We start from the raw sequence: 6,000 nt of genomic DNA, 5'->3' as shown, positions 1-6,000 counted from the left end.
TCTCCTACCAGTGAAAACATCTTCCCGATATCTACTCTGTCCAGGCCATTCAGTATTCTGTACGTTTCGATTAGATCCCCCCTCATCCTTTTAAACTCCATCGAGTATGGACCCAGAGTCCTCAAACTTTCCTCCTATGTTAAGCTTTTCATTCCTGGGACCATTCTCGTAAACCTTCTCTGAACACGGTTCAGGGCCAGTCCATCCTTCCTGAGATATGGGGCCCAAGACTGCACACAATACTCCAAATGTGGTCTGACCCAGAGCCTTATAGAGACTCAGAAGTACATCCCTGATTTTATATTCAAGTTCTTTCAAAATAAATGCCATTGTTGCACATGCTTTCTTAACTACTGACTCAACCTGCAAGTTTATCTTGAGAGAATCCTAGACTAGAATTCCTAAGTCTCTTTGCACTTCAGACTTCTGAATTTTCTCCCAATTTAGAAAATAGTCCATGCCTCTATTCTTTCTACCTAAGAGCATGACCTCACACTTTCCCAGATTGTGCTCCTCAAACAATTCTAAAAGATTTGTCAGTCATGACCTTCCTTGATGAAACCATGCTGACCTTGCCCTATTTTACCATACACTTCTAAGTGGTAGAAATCTCATCCTTCACAATAGATTCCAGGATCTTGCCCACAACCAAGGTTAGGCTAATCGCTCTGTAATTTTCCATCTTTTGCTTTACTCCCTTTTTAAACATGGGTGTCACCTTAGCAATTTTCCAGTCCACAGGGACCCTCTCTGATTCTAGCAATTCCTGAAAGATCACCACTAACGTCTCCACTATCTCTTCAATTATCTCCCTTAGAACTCTGGGGTGTAGTCCATCTGGTCCAGGTGATCTATCCACCTGTACCCTATTCAGTTTTTGTAGCACCTTCTCCTTGGTGATGGTGACCATAATCAGCTCTGCTCCCTCGCTCTCTTGAATTTTTGGGATATTGCCCTCTTGAAGTTTTGGGATATTATTCCTCCTTGAAGACTGATGCAAAGTAATTATTCAATTCCTCAGTCATTTCCTCATTCCCCACTATTATCTCTTCAGCATCATTTTGCAGCAGCCCAATGTCCACTTTTGCCTCTCTTTTGCTCTTTATATGTCTAAAGAAACACTTACAGTCTTCCTTTATATTACTAGTTAGCTTACCCTCATATTTAATCTTCTCCCTCATTATTTCTTTTTTTGTTGCCCTCTGTTGGTCTTTGCAAGTTTCCCAATCCTCTGGTTTCCCACTACCCTTGGTCACATTATATGCTTTCTCTTTGGCTTTTATGCTATCCCTGATGATGCCATACAATTAGCCTGATCGTCTGGATTACAAGTGCAGCAATATTACTGCTGCATCAACATCTCCTTATAAACTCTTTTAAATGCCAACATGTATAGACAAACCTGGTCTACCATTCAAAACACTGACAACAACTGTAGGGTACAGTCAGTTGTGGGGTTGACAGAGATTGCAGAAAACATTGAAGATGCCAAACCTCATTGTAAAGTCTGTGATTGTAGGTTTGAAAAACCATATGTACCTGACAGACCAGAAGATTAAAATGCAGAATGGTTTGACAGAAGAAACAAATACTGGATACAAGAACGAGCAGTGCTACCCACTTTGGCTTATTAAAAATTATTAACTGAAGTTGTTTAGACAAGATGATAAGCTGCTGAGCAAATTAATAAGACAGAGCAGTCAATGCCAGTGACGGAGTGAGTGCTGAGTGAGCAGATGATTTTCAGTAATAGGACTGTGTGTGTGAATGAGTCCCATTCACCAGTCAAACAACTATAGAGGGCAATTAAAGACATTTAGACAGATCAACAACATGAGAGAGATAAGACGCATAGATTTCAGACATGGATAAAGCATCCAGGATTTTCCAACAAAATAGACTTCTCTTTCTATTTGGAAGAATTTGGTTGATCTAGAAATCCAGGATACTACAAAGAAGACATTACTTGTTTCAACAGAGTAACGAGCTTCCGTAATGGGCATTCATGAGATTAAAGGTTTTCCAGGGGATGTTATGGGCAATTGTCTGAGCTACCAGATAAAAGTTCTTCTGCCATGGAAATTCAGGAGATTAATGATCCTCCGGATAAGGTCATGGGCCACCAACAATACCTATCAAGAACTACGTCCTCTGAGAAATATGTACAAGAGATAAAATATTCTTGAGCAGAAAAATGATATACTAATCAGCACCCAATGCCAAAGCTCTCAAACATGAGATCTGCCATTCTTCCAGACCTGAAGAGAGTGCATTCTAAGAAAGGTGTGTGAAGTCAGAGTCTTGAGGGGAGATTGGGTGTTGGCAAAATAGTTGTGTAGATGATTGTATGACGTTTAGACAAAGGAGAATAAAGCTTGGTGGTGGGGGAGATGTTGTCTATGGTAATGGTTCAGGAGAGAATAATGTTCATGTTACATTGGCTCTAGCCATTTTTTTAAATTTCAAAAATATACTTTATTCATAAAATATTTTGATGATCTGTACAATTGGTCATGCCATACATAGGTAAACATTCCATTTCTTGGCATACAGAGACAGAGTAATCATTCATATATACAGGTCTGTACAATTACTATCCACATATTTAGCAAGGGGGTCAGTGGAGCCCCCTTACTGCGTCGGACCCCTGTGCTTAGGCAGGCAGATGTTACACGGTGGTCTTTCCCCACTGTGCCTTGGCGGCAGCTGCCCCAAGCTTCAGCGCATCCCTCAACACGTAGTCCTGGACCTTGGAATGTGCCAGTCTGCAACACTCAGTCGGGGTCAACTCCTTCAGCTGGAAGATCAATAGGTTTCGCTGTCGCACACAGTGAATGGATTGAGACAAAGAGTTTTACTCTAGCCTTCAGAGGAGATAGTTGTATCTGAATCCACTCCCTAAGGTCCTAGTAATTGCTCCTGACCAAATCTTTAATAATATTTAATAAATCTTCTTGTTATGTAAGAACAGTGCTGCTTTGGTAGATATTTTATGGAGTTGTATCCTCCATCACTAATCACTGGATAGACAAAGAAAGATTGATGACAGTGAACAACATCGACATTCCTTATCTGGTATCTCATACCGATAGAGGTTTCAAATACCACAAGGTGGCAGCACTAGTCATCTGGAAAAAAGAACAGCATCAAACCAGAGACATATTTGAACAGGTCACTAAAAGCTTAGTCAACGTTGGAGATTTTTAAGGAATGCCTTAAGGAGAAAGAGAGAACTGGAAACATTTTGGGATGGAATTTGAAAGTGTATGAACCCAGGCAACTCATTAGTCTGTGCTGTATTTCATTAGAGACAAAAAAAACTGCAGATGCTGGAATCCAAAGTAGACAGACAGGAGGCTGGAAGAACACAGCAAGCCAGGCAGCATCAGGAGGTGCAGAGGTCAATGTTTTGGTTGTAACCCTTCTTCAGGACTGGGTGTGGGGGGAGTTGCAGATAAAGGGGGAGGCAAGGGCAGGGTAGTGAAGTGAGGAAGAGGTGAATGGGAGGGATGACTCTAGTTGGTTGCAGGGAGCAGTGGAAGGGAAGGGGAGGGGCTGGGAAGGGCACCGGGGATAGGGAGGGAGCTTATTTAAAATTGGACAACTCAATGTTGGGTCCTCCGGGCTGTAGGCTGCGCAGATGGAAGATGAGATGTTGTTCCTCCAATTTGCAGTTTGGTTCGTCGTGAGAATGGAGGAGGCCATGGAAGGTCATGTCAGGAAGGGGAATTAAAATGGGCAGTGACTGGGAGGTCCGGTCAGTCCCTGCCGGCCCAGCTGAGATGCTTGGTGAACCTTTTCCTAACTTTACGTTCCGTATCCCCAATGTAGAGAAGACCACATTGGGAGCACCGGATGCAGTAGACTAGATTGGAAGAGAGGCAGGTGAACCTCTGTCTCACCGGGGAGGACTGTTTGGGGCCCTGGATGGAGCTGAGCAGGAGTGGTGTGCTGGCAGGTTTAGCATCTTTTACGGTTGCAGGGGAAGATACCTGGGGGTTCAGGAGGATTGGTGGGGAGAGTGGCGCAAACTAAGAACTGTCGAAGGGAGCAGTCCTTATGGAAGGCAGAGAGGGGTGGGGAGGGAAGATGTTCTTGGTGGTGGGGTCAAGTTGGAGTTGGTGAAAGTGGTTAAGGATGATGGTAGGTGAGGACAAGGAGGAACTCTGCCTTTATTGCGTTGGGGTGTTTAGAGCGGTGAAACGGAGAATGGAGGTGGTGTGGTGGAAGGATGTCTGGATGACAGAAGGAGGAAAAGTATGTTATTTGAAATAGGTGGACATCTGAAATGTCCACGAAGGAATGTCTCCTTGTCTGAACAAATGCAGCAGAGGGGGAGGAATTGGGAGAATGGGATGGCGTTCTTAGAAGATACTGGGTGGGACAAGGTGTAATCCAGCTAGTTATGGGAGTCTGTGGGTTTGTAGTAAATGTGCACCTGGAGACTGTCACCAGAGATGGAAATGGTGAGGTCAAGAAAGGGGTGGGAGGTGTCCGAGATGAACCAAGTGAATTTGAGGGCAGGATGGAAGTTGTGGCTGAAGTCGATGAACTGCTCCAGTTCAGCCTGGGTGCAGGACGCTGCACATATGCAGTCATCGATGTCATGGCAGAAGAGTTGGGGCACAGTGCCTGTGTGATCTAGCTAACCGAATCAACACGGACATCTACTACAAACCAACCGACTCCCACAGCTACCTGGACTACACCTCCTCCCATCCTGCCCCCTGTAAAAACGCCATCCCATTCTCCCAATTCCTTCGACTCTGCCGCATCTGCTCCCAGGAGGACCAGTTCCAAAAACGCACATCCCAGATGGCCTCCTTCTTCAAGGACCGCAATTTCCCCCCCGACGTGGTCGACGATGCCCTCCACCGCATCTCTTCCACTTCCCGATCCTCCGCCCTTGAACCCCGCCCCTCCAACCGCCACCAGGACAGAACCCCACTGGTCCTCACCTACCACCCCACTAACCTCCATGTACAGCGCATCATCCGCCGCCATTTCCGCCACCTCCAAACGGACCCCACCACCAAGGATATATTTCCCTCCCCTCCCCTATCAGCATTCCGTAAAGACCACTCCCTCCGTGACTCCCTCGTCAGATCCACACCCCCCACCAACCCAACCTCCACTCCCGGCACCTTCCCCTGCAACCGCAGGAGGTGCAAGACTTGCGCCCACACCTCCCCCCTCACCTCCCTCCAAGGCCCCAAAGGAAACTTCCATATCCGCCACAGATTCACCTGTACCTCCACACATATCATCTATTGCATCCTTTGCACCCGATGTGGCCTCCTCTATATTGGGGAGACAGGCCGCCTACTTGTGGAGCGTTTCAGAGAACACCTCTGGGACACCCGGACCAACCAACCCAACCACCCTGTAGCTCAACATTTCAATTCCCCCTCCCACTCCACCAAGGATATGCAGGTCTTTGGACTCCTCCATCGTCAGACCACAGCGAAACGACGGTTGGAGGAAGAACGCCTCATCTTCCGGCTAGGAACCCTCCAACCACAAGGGATGAACTCGGATTTCACCAGTTTCCTCATTTCCCCTCCCCCCAGCCTGTCTCAGTCAAATCCATCAAATTCAGCACCGCCTTCCTAACCTGCAATCTTCTTCCCGACCTCTCCGCCCCCACCCCAGTCTGACCTATCACCCTCACCTTGACCTCTTTCCACCTATCACATTTCCGACGCCCCTCCCCCAAGTCCCTCCTCCCTATCTTTTATCTTAGCCTGCTGGACCAACTTTCCTCATTCCTGAAGAAGGGCTAATGCCCGAAACGTCAATTCTCCTGTTCCCTAGATGCTGCCTGACCTGCTGCGCTTTTCCAGCAACACATTTCCATCTCTGATCTCCAGCATCTGCAGACCTCACTTTCTCCTCCTAGCTAACAAAGAGGCAGGCGTAGCTAGGGTCCATCTGGGTGCCCATGGCCACTCCCTTCCACTCTTCCCTGCTACCAACCGGCTTCATTCTTCCCATTGACCA

This window comes from Chiloscyllium plagiosum, unplaced genomic scaffold (genome assembly GCF_037043375.1).
Source record: "Chiloscyllium plagiosum isolate Xiang-an unplaced genomic scaffold, Cpla_swu_hap1 HiC_scaffold_6, whole genome shotgun sequence".
NCBI classification, from domain to species: Eukaryota; Metazoa; Chordata; class Chondrichthyes; order Orectolobiformes; family Hemiscylliidae; genus Chiloscyllium; species Chiloscyllium plagiosum.
Note: the sequence above shows the minus strand (reverse complement) of the source record.